This window comes from Dendrobates tinctorius, unplaced genomic scaffold (assembly GCF_039654945.1).
Source record: "Dendrobates tinctorius isolate UK_male_01 unplaced genomic scaffold, ASM3965494v1 ptg000098l, whole genome shotgun sequence".
NCBI classification, from domain to species: Eukaryota; Metazoa; Chordata; class Amphibia; order Anura; family Dendrobatidae; genus Dendrobates; species Dendrobates tinctorius.
This window is the reverse complement of record NW_027361766.1, coordinates 4,833,060-4,854,149: the sequence shown is the minus strand read 5'-3', so window position 1 is coordinate 4,854,149 and position 21,090 is coordinate 4,833,060.

Below are 21,090 nucleotides of genomic sequence, written 5' to 3'. Positions count from 1 at the left end.
TTGAACACAGAGAGCCTGTCTGTGTGAGAGACACATGTGAGTGGAAGCAGTGCCCACTGCAACTGTGGTTTGGCTGGACGGGAGAAGCCCGCCAGTTGGTAGTTAGGTTGTCCATTGTTTAGTTAGTGCCGGACAGGCAAGGATTTGTTTTATGTTTTATTTCCTTTTGCATTGCTTTCACCGTTAATAAACCTGACCCAGGGTCAGTTATACACGAATCCCAGCTCTGCGCCTGAGTTTCATGCTGAATGCACGTGACCTTTGACCCCAGCAAAGGCGATCCCGGAGTGTTTTATCACATTGTGGTGGAGAACGCGGGCATCACGTTGCAAGCATGAGCATGGAGGACGTGGTGAAAGCGCTGGTACAGTCCACCGCCGTCCAGCAAGAAGCTAATCGGGTGATGATGGCCCAGCTGAAGGAGTTGGTGGACATGACAGTTACCGATCGTTCGCTTCTCCAGCAGGTGGCGCAGCGCTTGGCAAGCTTACCTGAGCTTAACCTGGAAGCCGAGTCGAGAGTGATTCACGTGAGTCGGTACTGGCAGAAAATGACGACCGAAGATGACGTTGAGGCATACCTGACCACGTTTGAACGGACGGCGGTGAGAGAAAAATGGCCGAATGCACGATGGGCCGGCCTGATTCCCCCGTTTCTTTCCGGTGAGGCCCAAAAGGCTTATTATGACTTAGAGCCTGAAGCCGCGCAGGACTTTGACAAACAGAAAGCCAAGATCTTGGCCCGGCTGGGAGTGACGACCGCTGTCCGTGCACAGAGAGTGCATCAATGGACTTATCAGCCGGATAAACCACCGCGGTCCCAGATGTTCGACCTGATCCACGTGACGAAGAAGTGGCTACAACCCAAGGTGTTGACAGCGCCAGAGATAATCCAGAGAGTCGTCATGGACAAGTACCTGAGAGCTCTACCGCCAGCCCTGAGGAAGTGGGTAAGCCATGGAAATCCTACGACGGCAGATCAACTGGTGGATCTGGTTGAACGTTACTCCGTGGCGGAAGGACTCTGAGACGACGCTACCCCACCTCGTTCTTCATCATCTCCACGTGGAACCGGTAAGACTGTTCCAGGGAGTAGGGGAGATGGAAACCATTGTTTTATGGTTGGCAAAATGTTTCTGTATTAGGGCAACCTGGTAATCAGGGATTGTTTTTTGCTGCCACCACTGTTTATATGTAGGACTATTATGTCCATTATTTAAGCGTTGTGTATATTATTATTTTTATGCCACTAATCTTTATCTGGTGGATAATTTTGGCTGTTATGTAACCTGAGGTGCTTGGATTGTGCATCCCTGTGGCTGCACCTCTTACTGTATACGTTTTTTCTTTTTCCCTTTTTTTGGGGGGGGCTATATCAGGTCTGTTATTTTGCAGCATAAGCCTTTTTATTACGAGATAAGCCAATATAAGCTGCTATATATCAGTATTTTTTACTACGAGATAATATCTGGGATGGGTCTATTTACCCATGATTTCAGTACGAGATAAGTTAAACATCTTCTGAGACGTTATACAGTCTCTCCACCAGGGTTTTTCGGGTGGTTATTGTGTGTTTGTGTTTTTTTTGTGTATCCTCGTCGTGGACTAGGGTCTTGTAGGGTGTATTAGGGTCACCGACGTTGAGCGGGGGCGCCACTATCGTCTACAACTAGGGTGCCAACCTCCGCGGCTAGGCAGGGATTGCCAGGGCCCACTAGGGCGAGTTTAGTGACCTGGAGTATCTATTATTATTTTTTGTCTGGTGTCTGTTTAAATATTACCCTAGTCCTTATGCACTGGGATTGTCCAGATTTTAAACATTGATTAAAAGTGAAGTTTTAGGGATCATTTTTCTGTTGCTACCTTGGTTTCTTTTTTTGAGATGGAAAAATCCCTAAGACAGTGGGGGAGGAAAACGGGACTGCCCGCACTGCGAGGCCGAGAGTAACGAACCATGGTCTAAGCAAGGGGCCCGTTAGGTGTTTCCGCTGCCAAGAGATGGGACATATTGCTGCGAACTGTCCGGTCACTACTGAACCCATGCAGTGCGACGTCACAGACTCTAAAAACCGCGTGTCTATGGTTGCACGGGTAGTGAGTGTGAATGCCGGTCAAAAGGATGTGGAAAAACACTTGTGTGATTTAACTGTTGATGGCAAAAATGTGGTGGCATTGTTAGACTCGGGAAGTGTGGTGACTCTGGTGAAGGCCAGTCTGGTGTCAGCCCCGACTGGACTATCAGACAAATTTTCTGTAACATGTGTGCATGGAGACACCTGTTCATACCTCACCACGGTCATATGCATTACTACTTCCTATGGGTCTGTGCAACATAAAGTGGGACTCGTCCCGGCATTATTGCATGATGTTATCCTGGGCCGGGATTTTCCCCACTTCTGGCAATTGTGGGAGAATCAGTTGATGCCCTCGGGTAATAGTGTACACGATTCTTCTCCCAGGGCGCGTGTGGGTCCCGAACCCCTGGAAGAGGTCTCCCCGGAAGACTCTGGGGAAGAGTCTGCGGGAAATGACCTGCAGTTCCCGTTTTCAGTCATGGCGGGTGATACGGAGGAGACCGGGGAAGAGGAGGAGGCCGACAGCCGTCCACCTCCCCGTTTGCCGGATTTAGAAGTTCAGAAAGATGACTTCCAAAGCGAGCAAATAAAGGATCCTACCCTTTCTCAGGCTAGGACAAATGTAAAAGTGATAAATGGGGTACCCGTAGAACCTGGCTCTAGGCTGGCATATCCTTACATGGTTCTGGAGAATGATTTACTCTATCAGAAAAAGGGGGAAGATACGGTGCAACGATTAGTCGTGCCAAAACCCTACCGGCGGCAGGTGCTGGACCTGGCCCACGGCCATGTGATGGGAGGTCACCTGGGAGTCCAGAAAACCACCGAAAGGATATTACACTGTTTTGTTTGGCCAGGCATGCATCATGATATTCGTGTATATTGCGAGTCTTGTCCTGACTGCCAAGCCTCTGCACCTAAGCCCCGGTTCTGTAGCCCTTTGGTACCCCTACCTATTATTGAAGTCCCGTTTGAGAGGATTGGGATGGATTTAGTTGGGCCCCTTCCACGGTCTGCACGTGGACACCAACATATCCTGGTCATCTTGGATTATGCCACTCGTTACCCGGAGGCCATCCCTTTGCGTAACACGGCCACCAAGACGATTGCCAAGGAGCTGGTGCATGTGTTTAGTCGGGTCGGTATACCAAAACAGATACTCACCGACCAGGGGACCCCCTTTATGTCCAGGATAATGAAGGAGCTCTGCCGATTGTTACAAATCGAACCGTTACGCACATCCGTGTATCACCCTCAAACAGACGGGTTGGTTGAACGGTTCAATAAAACTCTGAAGCAGATGCTGAGAAAGGTGATAGACAAGGATGGGAAGAACTGGGACTATTTACTTCCGTATTTGCTTTTTGCCATCAGGGAAGTACCCCAGTCTTCCACGGGATTCTCGCCTTTCAAGTTATTGTACGCCCGACGTCCTCGCGGACTGTTAGATGTTGCAAAAGAAATCTGGGAGGGTCAGGTCACTCCATTTAAAACAGTGATAGATCACGTCACACAAATGCAGGACCGTATTGCGGCTGTTATGCCTATCGTCAAAGAACACATGATACAGGCTCAAGGAGCCCAAAAAAGAATCTATGATAGGGGCGCCAAGATCCGTACGTTTGCACCCTGAGATAGGGTGTTGATCCTGGTCCCCACGGTGGACAGTAAGTTCCTGGCAAAGTGGCAGGGCCCCTTTGAGATCAAGGAAAGAGTTGGTGAAGTAAACTACAAAGTATACCAGGCAGGTAAACGGAAACCTGAACAGATTTATCATGTAAATCTGATAAAGCCCTGGAAGGATCGGTCTGCCTTGTCAGCGGAGCTGGCCCGTCCTGTCTGCTCGCATACCGTACCGGAGGTACGGGTTGCAGAGACTCTCTCGGAGCGGCAAAAGACTGAGGTCAGGCAGTTTCTACTTCACAACCAAGAGTTTTTCTCAGAAAAACCCGGGCAGACTACGCTAATAAAACATGACATCGTAACGGAACCTGGTGTCACAGTTCACGTAAAGCCCTACCGAATCCCGGAAGCACGCCGTGAAGCCGTTTCCCGAGAAGTGAAGGCAATGTTAGAGTTAGGTGTCATTGAGGAATCGCACAGTGCTTGGTCCAGCCCGATTGTGCTAATTCCTAAACCGGACGGCACCATCCGGTTCTGCAATGACTTCAGGAAACTGAATGCGGTCTCAAAATTTGATGCCTATCCCATGCCCCGGGTCGACGAGTTAATAGGTCGGTTAGGAAAAGCCCGGTATATTACGACCCTAGACCTAACAAAGGGGTATTGGCAGATCCCTCTGGTGGAGGCTGCCAGAGAAAAGACGGCATTTGCTACGCCGGAAGGTTTATTTCAGTATGTGTATATGCCGTTTGGACTGCACGGGGCACCGGCGACCTTCCAGAGACTGATGGATCGAGTCTTGAGGCCACATAGGCGGTATGCTTCGGCCTATTTGGATGACATTGTCATTTACAGCTTGGACTGGGAGACTCATCTCCAGAAAGTACAAGCTGTGATTGACGACCTGTGGGAGGCAGGTCTAACCGCGAACCCCAAGAAATGTCACATCGGGCTAGAAGAAGCCCGGTATTTGGGGTATGTAATTGGGAGGGGTGTTGTTAAACCCCAGGTTGATAAGATTCAGGCGGTTCAGGACTGGCCACAACCTGTCAACAAGAAGCAGGTGCAAGCCTTCCTGGGAATCGCCGGTTATTATCGCCGGTTCATACCCAATTTTGCAGCCATCGCTACCCCCCTGACGGATCTTACAAAAGGGAAAGACTCCGTCATGATTAAATGGAGCTTAGCGGCTGAAGAAGCCTTCCATAGCCTAAAACGGGCACTTTGCTCTCAGCCCGTACTGGTGACTCCGGACTTCCGCAGTGAGTTTGTGGTACAAACGGATGCCTCTGATACCGGTATCGGGGCTGTACTCTCACAAGTGAGGGACGGAGTGGAACACCCAGTCCTCTATCTCAGCAGGAAGCTGAATAAACACGAGCAAAGGTATGCAGTCGTAGAAAAAGAGTGCCTCGCCATTAAGTGGGCTCTAGAGGCCCTCAAATATTACCTGGTGGGCCGAAAGTTCAAGCTGATCACTGACCATGCCCCTCTCAAGTGGATGCACTTGAACAAGGAACGGAATAGCCGGGTGACCCGGTGGTTCCTTGCCCTGCAGGCCTACACTTTTACGGTGGAGCACCGCCCAGGGGTACAGATGGGAAATGCAGATGCCCTGTCCCGAGTGCACTGTTTGGCGGGTGTCATTGCTCGACCGGAGTGGTCTGAGCAGAAGGGGGGGATATGTGAGAATCATGTGGGAATAGTGGATGAGGGCAGGTATATCTCACCCAGATTCCTTTCCTATGTGGCCTAGTCTGGTCAGTATCGCACCTGCTTACTAATGGATAATGGGAGGTGGATATAAAAGGATGCAAGGTGGTTGTGTGAGTGTCTCAGCCTGGGAACACAGAGAGCCTGTCTGTGTGAGAGACACACGTGAGTGGAAGCAGTGCCCACTGCAACTGTGGTTTGGCTGGACGGGAGAAGCCCGCCAGTTGGTAGTTAGGTTGTCCATTGTTTAGTTAGTGCCGGACAGGCAAGGATTTGTTTTATGTTTTATTTCCTTTTGCATTGCTTTCACCGTTAATAAACCTGACCCAGGGTCAGTTATACACGAATCCCAGCTCTGCGCCTGAGTTTCATGCTGAATGCACGTGACCTTTGACCCCAGCAAAGGCGATCCCGGAGTGTTTTATCACACACACTATACAAAATATAATGACACGTCACTCCTCAAATTATGGTGCTGCCCGGATAAGGGTAACCAATCCTTAATCAATGTAAAAAATTAATCCGGCACTCAAAAGTTCAAATGCTGATAATGAATATTTTTATTTTATTTCAGAGGGCATAATCCAAAAAATATGACGTTTCGGTCTATTCATTGACCTTCATCAGACAGTTTAAGATTGAAGCCCATTAGAAGAGAGAAATCACGGGAGAATCATGAGTAGGTCATGCGCATTTTTCATCGGCTCCCACCCGTTACTGCACAGCGCTTCTGCACCAGATTGTCTCCTATGACCTACTCATGATTCTCCCGTGATTTCTCTCTTCTAATGGGCTTCAGTCTTAAACCGTCTGATGAAGGTCAATGAATAGACCGAAACGTCATATTTTTTGGATTATGAAATAAAATAAAAATATCCATTATCAGCATTTGATCTGTTGAGTGCCGGATTAATTTTTTACATCTATAACACACTAGACGCTACAAACTCTTTTTAAGATCAGGTCCCTTACTGTATGACGTTAACAACAGAAGATTTTTATTTTTTTTTGGGGGGGGGTCTATGTACCAGGCCTCTATAACACACTAGATGCTACAAAAATATTTTTCAAGTCAGATCCCTTACTATATGACGTTACTAACAGAATAATTTGTTTTTTTGCAAATGGATCAGGCCTCTATAACACACTTGATACTACATACTGTTTTAAAACTCAGGTCCCTTACTGTATGACGTAAATAACAGAAGATTTTTTTTTTAACCAAGGATTGGGTCCCTATAACACACTAGATGCTGCAAAAATATTTTTCAAGTCAGGTCCCTTACTAAATGACGTTAATAACAAAATAATTTGTTTGTGGCCTATGCATCAGGCCTATACAGTTGTGGCCAAAAGTATTGACACCCCTGCAATTCTGTCAGATAATACTCAGTTTCTTCCTGAAAATGATTGCAAACACAAATTCTTTGGTATTATTATCTTCATTTAATTTGTCTTAAATGAAAAAACACAAAAAGAATTGTCCTAAAGCCAAATTGGATATAATTCCACACCAAACATAAAAAAGAGGGTGGACAAAAGTATTGGCACTGTTTGAAAAATCATGTGATGCTTCTCTAATTTGTGTAATTAACAGCACCTGTAACTTACCTGTGGCACCTAACAGGTGTTGGCAATAACTAAATCACACTTGCAGCCTGTTGACATGGATTAAAGTTGACTCAACCTCTGTCCTGTGTCCTTGTGTGTACCACATTGAGCATGGAGAAAAGAAAGAAGACCAAAGAACTGTCTGAGGACTTGAGAAACCAAATTGTGAGGAAGCATGAGCAATCTCAAGGCTACAAGTCCATCTCCAAAGACCTGAAAGTTCCTGTGTCTACCGTGCGCAGTGTCATCAAGAAGTTTAAAGTCCATGGCACTGTGGCTAACCTCCCTAGATGTGGATGGAAAAGAAAAATTGACAAAAGATTTCAACGCAAGATTGTGCGGATGTTGGATAAAGAACCTCGACTAACATCCAAACAAGTTCAAGCTGCCCTGCAGTCCGAGGGTAAACAGTGTCAACCCGTACTATCCGTCAGCGTCTGAATGAAAAGGGACTGTATGCTAGGAGACCCAGGAAGACCCCACTTCTTACCCCGAGACATAAAAAATCCAGGCTGGAGTTTGCCAAAACTTACCTGAAAAAGCCTAAATCGTTTTGGAAGAATGTTCTCTGGTCAGATGAGACAAAAGTAGAGCTTTTTGGGCAAAGGCATCAACATAGAGTTTACAGGAGAAAAAAAGAGGCATTCAAGAAAAGAACACGGTCCCTACAGTCAAACATGGCGGAGTGTTATGATTGAGTCACCAAGGAGGAAAAACAAAAACAAGCTAAGCCACAGAAAACCAGAGAGGTTGGTAACTAAGCGGATTGCAGACCCCTGATCCTATCCACACAACTAGCAGTAGCCGTGGAGCATACCTACGATGATCCTAGACACCTCGTCACAGCCGGAGAACTAAATAAGCCTAAAGCAAGAAAAGGGGAAATCTAAACTGCCCCAGAGCAGACCCTAAATCAATAGACAGCCCCCAAACATGTATTGGCGGTGAGAGAAGATGAAAACACAAACACAGATAGAAAAATAGGTTGAGCAAACGATGGGGCCCACACTAACTAGAAAGGATAGGAAAGGAAAGATGCTGTCTGCAATCACGCACAAAACCCTGCCAAAAAATGTCCAACACGTTCTGATAACAAAAACCCTGAAGTCACTAGACTTCAATTCCCTGTATCAGCACTCTGGTATATTCTGAAGACAGAGCAAAAAGAGACCAATTTGATCAGGAACAAAAAGCAAACTGGCATAAACAGAGAGATAAGAATGGAAATTCAGCACAGCCCCAGCAGGGGCTGGCTGACCACAAAAACTGAGTAAACCAGACCAAATCTCATGTGAAAAAATAGCAGAGCACACTTAGCTTGAGAAGGCAGGAACAGAGCTGGAAACCAGAACCTCAGGGCAGGAAAAAATCACCAGCACAAAATTAGGGAGTCGGCTGTCTTAAATCCAGTCAGAGACTCCTGATGTCCACTCACAGTCCTCCTCAGGTGGCAGGTCTCTGCCATTTAGATCAACTTCATTACCTACTGTCACCACTAGAGGGAGCCCGGATGGAGAACTCATGACTCCTCTGTCAACACAGCCAGCTCCACCACCCTCACCAGAAGCCAGAGGTAAACCAGAAAATGAGCCCACAACAGTGGAGGTTCCCTGTTTTGGGGTTGCTTTGCTGCCTCTGGCACTGGACTGCTTGACCGTGTGCATGGCATTATGAAGTCAGAAGACTACCAACAAATTTTGCAGTATAATGTAGGGCTCAGTGTGAGAAAGCTGGGTCTCCCTCAGAGGTAATGGGTCTTCCAGCAGGACAATGACCCAAAACACACTTCAAAAAGCACTAGAAAATGGTTTGAGAGAAAGCACTGGAGACTTCTAAGGTGGCCAGCAATGAGTCCAGACTTGAATCCCATAGAACACCTGTGGAGAGATCTAAAAATGGCAGTTTGGAGAAGACACCCTTCAAATATCAGGGACCTGGAGCAGTTTGCCAAAGAAGAATGGTCTAAAATTCCAGCAGAGCAATGTAACAAACTCATTGATAGTTACCGGAAGCGGTTGGTCGCAGTTATTTTGGCTAAGGCTAAGTGCACACGTACCGGAACTCTCGCGGAAATTACCGCGAGAATTCCGGAATTCCAGTCCACGGGAAAATCGCATTTTAAATTCCCGCGATTTTCCCGCGGAAAAACTAGCATTTTGCAAGCGTATTTAGCTTGCAAAATGCTAGCGTTTTCCAAGCGATCTGTAGCATCGCTTGGAGAACTGATTGACAGGTTGGTCACACTCGTCTAACATAGTGTTTGACAAGTGTGACCAACTTTTTACTACTGAGGCCGCCTATGCAGCATCAATAGTAAAAGATAAAATGTAAAAAAAAATAAAAAATGGTGCTATTCTTACCTTCCGACGTCCCGCGCATCCGTTCCCAGTAATCCTTTGCGAAAATGCCCGCGATGACGTCCGTTCTCGCGGGATCGCGATGTCTCGCGGTCATTCACGATGACGTAGCGCGAATGACCACGAGACTTCGTGATCCCGCGAGAACGGACGCCATCGCGGGCATTTTCGCAAAGGATTACTGGGAACGGGAGCGTGGAGAGAGGCGGGAAGGCTGCGCGGGACACCGGAGGGTGAGAATAACAATATTTTTTATTTTTAAATTCTTTTTTTTACAGGGATATGGTACCCAAAGCCCGGAGGACAGTCTCCTCTCCTCCGGACCGTGGGTACCATCCGCAAATGTTCTGCTTACTTTCCGCATGGTGTGCACAGCCACCTGCGGGAAGTAAGCGGAACAATGCATTCCTATGGGTGCGGGATCGCCGCGATTCCGCAAATTAATGAGCATGCTGCGGTTTTTACCGCAAAGCGATTCCGCCGTGGTAAAAACCGCAGCATTAGTACAGCATTGCGGAATCCCATAGGAATGCATGGGATGCTTATTTTTCGCGTTTTCGCGGCAAAATCGCGCGATTAAAACCGCCGCGGAAACGCGAAAAAAACGCCACGTGTGAACTCAGCCTAAAGGTTGTGCAACCAAGTATTAGGCTGAGGGTGCCAATACTTTTGTCTGGCCCATTTTTGGAGTTTTGTGTGAAATGATCAATGTTTTGCTTTTTGCTTCATTCTCTTTTGTGTTTTTTCATTTAAGACAAATTAAATGAAGATAATAATACCAAAGAATTTGTGTTTGCAATCATTTTCAGGAAGAAACTGAGTATTATCTGACATAATTGCAGTGGTGTCAATACTTTTGGCCACAACTGTATAACACCCTAGATGCTGCAAACTCTTTTTAAAATCAGGTCCCTAACTTCATACCTCCCAACTTTTGAAGGGAAAAAGGGACAAAGGCTGCGGTGCGCGCAGCGCGTCGCGGCAAATTTTAAGTCACGCCCTCAACCACACCCATTTCACAACTAGACACACCCATGTCCATGCCCCAAACACACCCATTTAGCACTGCTGATCACACTGACTGGTACTGAGGGCACAGTGGCTGGTACTGTGGGCATACTGACTGGTACTGAGCAAAAGAAAGAACAGAGAGAGAAAAAAGGAAACAGAGAGAGAGAGAAAGAAAGGAGAGAGAGGGGAAAGAAATAAAGAACAGAGAGAGAGAAAGAAAGAGAAAGAAATAAAGAAAGAGAAAGAAAGAGGAAAGAAGGAAAGAACAGAGAAAGAAAGAAAGAAAGAAAGAAAGAAAGAGGAAAGAAGGAAAGAACAGAGAGAAAGAAAGAGGGGAAAGAAAGAACAGAGGGAGAGAGAGAGAGGAGAGAGATGGTAAAGAAATATGGTACAGAAAGAACAGAGAAAGAAAGAGGGGAAGAAAGAACGCAACAAAAGAAAGAACAGAAAGAGAGAGAAAGGAAGAGGGAAAAGAAAGAAAGAACAGAGAGAAAGAAAGAAGAGATAAAGAGAGGAAAGAAAGAGAGAACAGGGAGAGAGAAAGGTTAGAGAGAAAGAAAACGGGGAAAGAAAGAACAGAGAGAGAAAGGAAAAGGGGAAAGAAAGAAAGAACAGAGAGAGAGAGAGAGAGAGAAAGAAGCAAACAGAGAGAGAAAGAAAGATTCTATAAAGATACTATAGCAGCCCAGCTCACATTGTAGTGCCCACCTGAGCCTCCTGGTGCAGGACATATTATGATCCATTCACATGGCCGACATCCCCAAGTCCAAGGCGATCCCGCTGTCCGCGCTGGAGCAGGAGGACAATGTAATGGATCTGAAGCATTCCCTGAAGTGCCTCCATGGTTCTGTCACAATCTCCATTTCCGGTCAGCTTCTAGCACGTCGCTTCCGGTGGAAAGTTACGTGTGAATTTTAAAGTGCTCTTTAGGGCTTCGCCGTGTACTCCTGTGTCAGCGGTAAAAGTAAGCTCCTGGACGGGGCAGACTATCAAAATCGGGACTGTCCCGCTGGATCCGGGACACCTCATACACACACGGTTCCGCTTTGTATGCCTCGTACACACACGGTTCCGCTGCGAACACCACGCACACACACGGCTCCACTCCGTAAACCTCGTACACATGCGGTTCTGCTCCATACACCATGTACACACGCGGCCACCGGTGGCCGGTGGGTGTTGTGAGCTCATCTGTTCATTCACCTTTTGTGTCCGAGTATCTCCCTCGTCTGGTGAAGGAAGGTAGTGAGGCTGATTTTGATGAAAGAAACCAAACACCTGATCAGGTGGATTGTGACTGCGTAATGGGAACTTCAGACTGGATATAAGGCAGCCGACGACCTTCTGAGTGGCTGGTGATTTCTCTGCTGGATTCTTGGAGACCAGTCTGATTCCTGCTTCCCAAAGATAAGTTTTTGCTCTGCTATTGAACTTATTAGTTTTGGTTTTGTTTACCTTGTTTTTTGAGTTCAGCCATCCGGCCGGGGGTGTGCTGGATTCTTTTTCCCTGATCAGTGTTCTCTTTTGCTCTGCTTTAAGAATATTCTGAGTTCTGATATAGGGTTTGAAGTCTAGTAACTTCAGGGTCCTTTTTGCTTATCAGTTGTGTTGGTAATATTTTTAGCAGGGTTTTCTCGGATTGCAGATAGCAGCTTTTCTGTCCTGTCCTTTTTAGTTAGCTTGGGCCCCATCGTTTGCTTAACCTATCTTTCTATCTGTGCTAGTGTTTTCATCTTATTTCACTGTCATTATATGTTGGGGGCTGCCTATTGCTTTGGGGTCTGCTCTGGGGCCGTCAGTTTTTCCCTTTTCTCTCTTTAGGCTTATTTAGATCTCCGGGCTGATGACGTGTCTAGGGTCACCGTAGGAACACTCCACGGTTACTGCTAGTTATGTGATAGGATTAGGGGTCTGCAATCCGCTAGTTTCCAACCTCTCTGATTTTCTGGGATGAGCTTGTGTTTTGTTTTTTCCTCCTCGGTGACTCAATTATAACAGGTGGGTCTGTCTGGGAGGGCGTGCGGCTCAGTGAAATGCGAGAAAAATAAAACACCACACGTTACAGAGGGACATGCAATCAAAAACGGGTCTGTCCCGCCAAATCCGGGACGGTTGGGAGCTTTGCTTACTCTAAGACGTTAATAACAGAAGAATTTTTTTTTAGGGGGTCCTATGTACCAGGCCTCTATAACATACTAGATGCTGCAAACTGTTTTTAAACTCAGATCCCTTACTGTATGACATTAATAAGAGAAGAATTTTTTTGACCTATGTATCAGGCCTCTATAACACACTAGATGCTACAAACTCTTTTTAATATCAGGTCCCTTATTGTATGACGTTAATAACAGAAGAATTTGTTTGTGGCCTCTGGGTCAGGCCTGTACAGCTTTATTTCAACCCAAACAAATGACTAAGTGGGCTACAGCGGGTTGTCTAACTTTTTGCAACTGAAAAATTATAATCTTAATTTTCTTTTCATGTGCCTTAGGTCAGCAGACAGGTTACTATCACCGGCAAAAAATGACTACAAGGGATACAGCAGGGTCTCACATTTAGTACCTGGAAAAATTATAATTTTTTTAATGTGCCTTAGGTCTGCAGACAGTTCTATATCACCACAGCACTAAATGACAAGGTGGGATACAGCTGGCTGTTTAATTTTTTTTCACTAGCTACATGTGAATTAGAATGCTATACTCGTGCATGGATCACAATAGAAGCAGCGCACAACACGTACCCTGCTGGATTTGTTTGTGCACCTCAGTATGGTCAAGAAAAAAAAAAGAAGCTGGAAGGTAAATTTAACAGCCACACTGGGCACTAGCTACCTACAGCTTTTTCACATTTAGCTACTGAAATAATATTATTTAGAATGCTATACTCATGCATGGACCACTATAGACTATAGAAGCAGTACACAACACACATGTAGGACATGTGCCTGCCGACTTTGTCTGAGAACCTCAGTTATTGCCCCCCCCAACAAAAAAAGTAATAATCCAGAAGGTATATTTTACTACCAAATTGGACACTATCTAGCTACACTATCTGACTGATATACAACTGCCTAACTAAATAGTTGAAATTTGGATGCAAACAGTGGCAGCATCAGGAGCAGCCTCTCTGCGCTGTTACAGTGTCAAAATGGCGCTAAAATAAGATGTCCGCTATTCATATGGAGAGGGACATGTGATTTCAACAGCCAGTGACACAACCCTTTGTCAGGACATTGTGTGTTTCCTGCGCCCTGATTGGCTAGAAGCAATGAGCACACATAAAGTTAGGAAAAAAATTACTGCTGTGCTTACAAGAACGCCGCGCCTGTGAGCTCTGCGAACCCCCTCCCCTCATCATACACATGCCAAACGCTCATGATACACCACCATTATCGTTGCTAAAGTGCGGGAAATATTTTTGTGGCAACGCAAATATTTTCCTGCACTTTTACCGGATGATACAGATTTTGACCCATTTTATGCAATTTTGCTCATCTCTACTCACTAGCCATGACCCAAGGAGATGTGACGGAATGGGCCACTGGTGCAAGCGGTAGGGCGAGAAGATGCAAGGAGCCTGATTACTTTTTCTTCTGTGACTGGTTCAAAATCAGAGAGTGAGCTAGATGCAGTGGGGGAGGGAGGACAGTGCATGGTATGAGGGGATTGGGAGACAATTTCCAGTCGGATAGGGTCAATTTTTTCTTTGAAATAATTGGCCAGATCGTCAGCGCGGAGATCTGTGGTTGGGACCTACACTTTTGGGTTGAGTAGGGAATGAAAAGTGTCAAAAAGATGTTTAGGGTCACATCATCATTATCTGCGTTGTTGCATCTTAGTAACCTGGTCACATATTCACCCCATAACTCCCTGATCTAGTGCCTCCAAAAGTCTCAAGAATTAAGCAGGACCAATGCTGTCACGCATTATAAGCAACAAAGGCGCTGTGATTCCTAACGGCTGAAGCTGGAACCGGCATAGAAATTACAGTGTTCAAGTGATTTCAGAGGGAAAACAGGAGATAGTCACTGTCAGATAGGTCTGGCTGGGGCTTACCTCACCTGAAAACAAATAATCTGGATTTGAAATTCCGACTGCCTCCTCTTCTACTTTATGCAAGGAATAGATCATCAGTATCATATTATCGAACAATCCTTTGTAGGAAGACATTTCTTGTGTCATGCAGCTCTCCATGATGCCTTAGGGCCCCGTCACACATAGCGATGCACCAGCGATCCCGACAACGATATGACCTTGTCAGGATGGCTGGTGCATCGCTATATGATCGCTGGTGAGCTGCTAAACAGGCAGCTTCACCAGCGATCAGCACCAGCAACACGGGAGTAACAAGCGACGCACGTCGCTTAGTTAACCATTGTGTACCTTAGTTACCAGCGCGCTGGTGCAGGGAGCCTGGTAACCAAGGTACACATCGGGTTTCTAAGCGGAGCGCGGCACTTAGAAACCCTGTGTTTACCTTAGTTACCAGCTCCTGCTCGCTGATCGCTGGTCTCCCGCCTGTCACATGCAGCGATGCATGCTGGCCAGAGGGAGACCAGCGATCAAAAAGATGACCTGGCCATTCCAGGACGATCAGCGATACCCGGCAGGGGGGCCGGTCGCTAGTTAGTGTCACACACAGCGATCTTGCTGGTGAGATCGCTGTTGCATCACAAAACTTGTGACTCAGCTATGTGTGACGGGGGCTTTACACTGCGCATAACGCATGAAAAACTAAAACACAAAAAATACTTTACCTAAGAAATAATGTAGTGAGCATGAATGGTTCTGGTGTCTCTTGTTTACTCCTAACAAAGCTAATAAACTGCTGTGTCACTGTTTTCCTCTGCATGGTTGTCGGAGTTATGTAAACCAGGTTCCGTCCTTCCTAATTCTCAGTGATAAAGACTTTCCTGGGTGGGGTTGAATTTAACTTTAGGACACAGTGTTCTCATTCATGTGTATCCTGTACAAAAGAAGATATAGCAAAGACAAGACACCCAACGCTTCTTCCTGGGTCCCTGGACAGCCTGACATCTGCTTTAGTAAATACTTGCATTCCTCATAAAATGACAACTCTGCTGCTGTTCCTAAGTTTTCCATCCTGCAAATGTGTAAATTAACAGCACGCGGTTACCATTCTCTTTGTAAACAGCGTAGTTTCCCTTATTCGCTCTATTGACCAGGAGAATGATGGCCTTGGCCAATTCTAAATATCTTTATAAATTTCCAGGAGGAATTATAGAAGAGATACAATGAACATTCCAAAGAGAGGTGGACGGAATTAAGCAATGTGAATAGAAGCGAAAAGAAAATAAGATGCCATACCCGGAGTAAGGTGGCCAGGGTGGTAGACATGGCAACAAGCTGTAATGGTCCCACACCCTGGCGCTCCATAGATGAAAAACAAAGTCTTTTCTGTAGTGTGTGCGATGCGTACAGTACTCACTTCAGTTGCTGGAGTCCTCTCGGTCTCTGTTACTCCAGCTTCATGTTCCCAGGTTCCATAAAACACTGCTGAGTCACAGTCCTTTTCAAACAGCAACTTTGCCGATAACATGGGAACTCATCACTTTGGCAGCATAATTCACACAGAGCCGAATATCCTGCACTTTCACCACCTTCCGGGCAGACTCCATTTCTTCTATAATCTGTCCTTCTTTTCTCCCGGCAATTCCGGCTGTCTCCGTGGACAAGCCGTGTCCCATCTGTACTTCCTGCTTCACCAGCTCCCTGTTAGCCCTTCATCCGGTTCCAATCAGGAAAGGTGCCGGGAGTACCATCCTAACAGTTCCTGCCCCTGTCTTAGATGGGGATGGTCCTGCTGAGCTGGTGCCCATCTGCACTATTCTCCTGCCTGGGGCCCATTACTGACATTTGCAGACTTATCTCCATAGCCTGCAACTGTCTCCTACACTGCATTCGTATGTGGCGCCCCTGAGGGTTCAGTCGCCACACAGGTACTGCACCTCCTCCTGAGGTGTGGTGCCCCACCATTCAGGTAAGGTTGAGACAGCTGACCACACTCCAACACCTGAATCCCACACAACATAGTAGTGTAGCAAAGCACCCTTTGGTGGCTCCCTGCTTGGAACACGAAGAGTGCTAGGAGGTGGGTGGAGCTTAGTCTGCACCAAAAGATTAGGAAGAGTTTAGGATTTAGTCAGTCTGACTCGGTGAGGCAGAGAGAAAAGATCCCCGGAGAGGGATGGACGAGGGAAGTGCTGCAGCGCACCTCAGAGACCTGGGTCTGCTGGCACAGGAAAGAGACATTGATGGAAAGCCTGACTCTTTATAAGAAAGATAGATTTGAACGGAACGTAAGGAGAAGAGGAGAACTGAGGATTAGGGTTAGAGCAGAGCCCTTCCCAAGTTCACAGCGCAAGGCCGGGGTCCGGTTCCCGAGGTTGTATGGATACTAATGGTCCTGCAGCAGACACCGGAGGAATAGAAGTTGTCACCACTTTATTCCCACACAAGACTTGGGGGCACAACAGCAATGTGAGTGAGCCGGGACTTAGTAGCAAGGAGTCCCCGAAGCTGGCTACAGCTGTCTGCCGTACAAGTAGAGTTCATAGGAACATCCGACAGGAAGAACTCCAGTGTAACTCAGTACTGAGAGTACTTCACTATAGGCGCAAAAGGGAGACGTTCAGAAAAGGCACATATGTTGGCGGAGTGTTGGAGCGGAGTACTACATCTTGCCTGGAAGTTGGCTGAGCTTCTGACCCGGAGGACACGGCACAGATGCGGGCACCTGTATGCACAACAAACTGTGAGTAAAGCTTTGGAACTACATACCCTGGTGTCCTCCGCTTATTCCTGCGCCAACACCCTCAGCACTGCTACATCTCTGTGCCTGACACTGCACCATCTACATCTCTCCCTTATCTCTTCCACTACACTGCCCTGGGACTACTGCCCTACCTGTGGAAGGCCACAACATCATTGCTGCACTACACCATCGGTCCCAGAGGATCTGCTCGCAGCGTCGGCTTAACACTAGAGATGAACGACTTAGCCTTTTTTCGGGTCGAGTCGGGTTTCATGAAACCCGACTTTCTCAAAAGTCGGGTCGAACGAAATCGGCCGATTATCGTGAAAAGTCAAAGGCCGACTGAAACACTTAACCCAATGCAAGTCAATGGGGAAGAAAAGTCGGCAGTGAGTGGAGGACAGGAAACACACCTACAGTGCCCATTTTAATGCCAAAAACATCAATTCTTATTACTTAAGCTTGTCAACCTTAATTTACTTTATATTAATACTTAGGCATTGAAAACTGGGGGTTATTTGGCTAAAGTTGTGGGGAGGGGTAGGGCTAGCTCCAGATTTTCGTGGGCCCAGGGCCAAAGAGTGTCAATGGGCTCCTTCACATGCCACAATTCATGATCCTCTGATACGCCAGAGAAATAGCGGTATAGTACAATGAAAAATACTTCACTTCTTACATCTCATGACTGATATCCATTTTAAATTCTCCAATAGCTCCAAAAACAGACAGTATATTACTCCATACAGTATTATGGCCACCGCATAGTGCGCTATACAGAGTAATGAGGCCCATATATTTCTCCATACAGAATCATTGGTCCCATATAATGTTTGAAACAGTATATGATGAGCTCCACATAATGCTACAGTATATGTTGGTCCCCATGGATGATGCTCCACTGTGTTTTGGGCCCAAATAATGCTCCATATATAATGGGCCCCATTTCTAATACTCCAGTGCATAATGGGCCCTGTAAATGCTGGTGTCTGATGTCCACCTTTGGAATGCTCCAGTGTATGGTGGGCCTCATATATCATTCTCCAGAGTATAGTGCTCCCCAAAAATAGCTGTCCCAACATTGAAAACAATTAAATAAGTCTCCTCGCTAGGGAATCCCTGTACTAGTCTGGACTCCTCGTTGTCCCCATCTTCCATCTCACTGCACTTGGACTGTTTAGGCAGAGGGCGTACAGCCGTGATGTCATCGCGCTCTCTGACCAGAATGTCACTGTTAGGAAACGGCGGTGGAGCAGGGAGAGGAAAGTATTTCAACTTTGCAAGTGCTGTGATCCTGAGCAAGCAGGTGGGGCCCACTCATTGGTGACGGCACTGGCACAGGGCCCCTCATAGTACACCGGTGTGTCTGACTGCGGGTGTGCACCCCCACCGTCAGAGACACTTGATTCTACTAGGAGGGACCTTGTGCCAGTGCCGTTGCCAAACAGTGTGCCCACCCACCTGTCCAGGGCAACGGCACTCACACGGGTGCGTGTGCCAGGTGGTGACCCCGACCCTGTGGGGGGAGGCAGCCCAGTTAGGGAGGTGGAAAAATTGGCATATGTTGATGTTGGACATTCAGCAGCTGCAAATGGAGTAATTGGAGAAGTCCGCGGAAGAGGAGGACAAAAGCAAGCCATTTTTCTGGCAACCTACGTGTCAGCAGGGGAGGGTGGGACAAAATCGTCTGACACCCATGCATGGTTCATTTTAATGAAGGTTAGATAATCAACGTTTTGGGTCGACAGACGGGTCCTTTTTTCTGTCAGGATTGATCCAGCAGCACTGAAGACTCGTTCAGATAGCACACTAGCAGCAGGGCAAGCGAGCTCCTGTAAGGCATATTGTGCCAATTAAGGCCAGGTGTCAAGTTTACTGGCCCAATAGTCAAAGGGGAATGACCGGTGAGGGAGAACATCGATATGGGAGAAGTAGTTTGTTACCATAGTTGACAACTGCTGTCTGCTGTCACTTTCGATCGATGCAGTATTACCAGTCGTGTGAGCGGTACTTGAAAAATCAGTCCACAACATGGTCATGAAACGCCTGTGTCCAACGCCACTTCGGCTGTGTGCACCACGAACACCTCTTTCATGTTGCCCCCTATGGCTTGTTGGAAAAACATCACCGCCGCTGTGTGCTGGGAATGCCTCAAACAAACGGTTTACCAGAGTTGCTTGTTTGTTAGCCAATATTAGCTCTAGGTTCTCCTGTGGCATGATGTTTTGGAATTTGCCTTTATAGCATGGATCCAGGAGGCTGGCCAACCAGTAGTCGTCATCGTTCATCATTTTGGCAATGCGGGGGTCCCTTTTTAGGATCTGCAAGGCATAATCAGACATGTTGGCCAATGTTCCAGGTGTCAATGATGCTGGGTGCTGGGTGGAGGAGCACTTTCTGGCAAATCCACATCCCTCCAGTCACGCACAAACCCTGTACCTGACCTTGCCACGCCAACATTTTTTCTTGCCCCCTGAGAAGCATCCTCCCCAAAATAATCATCCCCATCATCCTCCTCCCCCTCCACCTCCTCGTCCACGAGACTTCCCTGACCAGAAAATGGCTGACTGTCAACAAGGCTTCCCTCCTCCTCTTCCTCCTCGGCTGCAGACGCCTGCTCCTTAATGTGCATCAAAGTTTGCATGAGCAGACGCATAAGTGGGATGCTCATGCTTATGATGGCGTCGTCTGCGCTTACCAGCCTTGTGCATTCCTCAAAACACTGAAGGACTTTACAGAGGTCTTTCAGCTTCGACCACTGCACACCAGACAACTCCATGTCTGCCTGCAAACTGCCTGCCCGTGTATCCTCCCACAAATGAATTACGGCCTGCCTCTGTTCACACAGCCTCTGAACCATGTGCAGGGTGGAGTTCCACCTTGTTGCAATGTCGATAATTAGGCGGTGCTTGGGAAGGTGGAGTAATCACTGCAGCTTCTGCATACGACTGGATTGTACGGGCGACTGGCGGATGTGCGAGCACAGTCTTCGCACCTTATGGAGCAGGGGTGTTAACTCCAGATTATTATTGAGGAAGCACTGCACCACCAGGTTCAAGGTGTGATCAGGCAAGGTATGTGTCTGAGTTTTGAAAGGGCTATGGCTGCCACAAAATTCCGGCCGTTATCACTAACTACTTTGCCTGCCTTAAGATGTAGACTGCCCAGCCATGACTCAGTTTGTCGCTGCAAGTAGTCGGCTAGAACCTCCGCGGTGTGTCTGTTGACTCCCAAACACATCATCTTCAACACAGCCTGCTGACGCTTACCACTAGCTGTTCGATAGTGGGACACCTCGTGTGCAACACTGGCAGCTGCGGATGGAGTGGTCGTGCGACTGCGCTCTGTGGACGAGCTTTCACTTCTGGAGGAGGAGGAGGGTCGAACGCCTACAGCCAACTGTTTCCTATACTGTGGGCTAGGCAGCACTGTTCCACCGCCGCTGTCTCATGTGGACCCTGCATCCACCACATTAACCCAGTGTGCAGTGATGGACACGTAACGGCCCTGGCCATGCCTACTGGACCATGCATCTGTTGTGAGGTGCACCTTTCCACTCACTGTTTGCTTGAGTGCATGGACAATGCGGTCTTTCACATGCACGTGGAGGGCTGGGATGGCTTTTCACGAAAAGAAGTGCCGACTGGGTAGGTCATAGCGTGGTACTGCGTAGGCCATGAGCTCGCGGAAAGCTTTGCTTTCAACCAACCGGTAGGGCATCATCTCTAACAAGAATAGTTTGGCAATGTGGGTGTTCAAAGCCAGTGTATGCAGATGAAAGGATGAGTACTTTCTTGTCCTACTCAGAGTCTCTGGTAGGGTGAGCTGGACTTGAGAGCTGCATATGGTGGAACTAGCGGTGGACTTGGTGGACTGAGAGAGGGTTGGTGATGGTGTTGGTGGTGTTGCTGATGGCCTAGATGCAGTCTT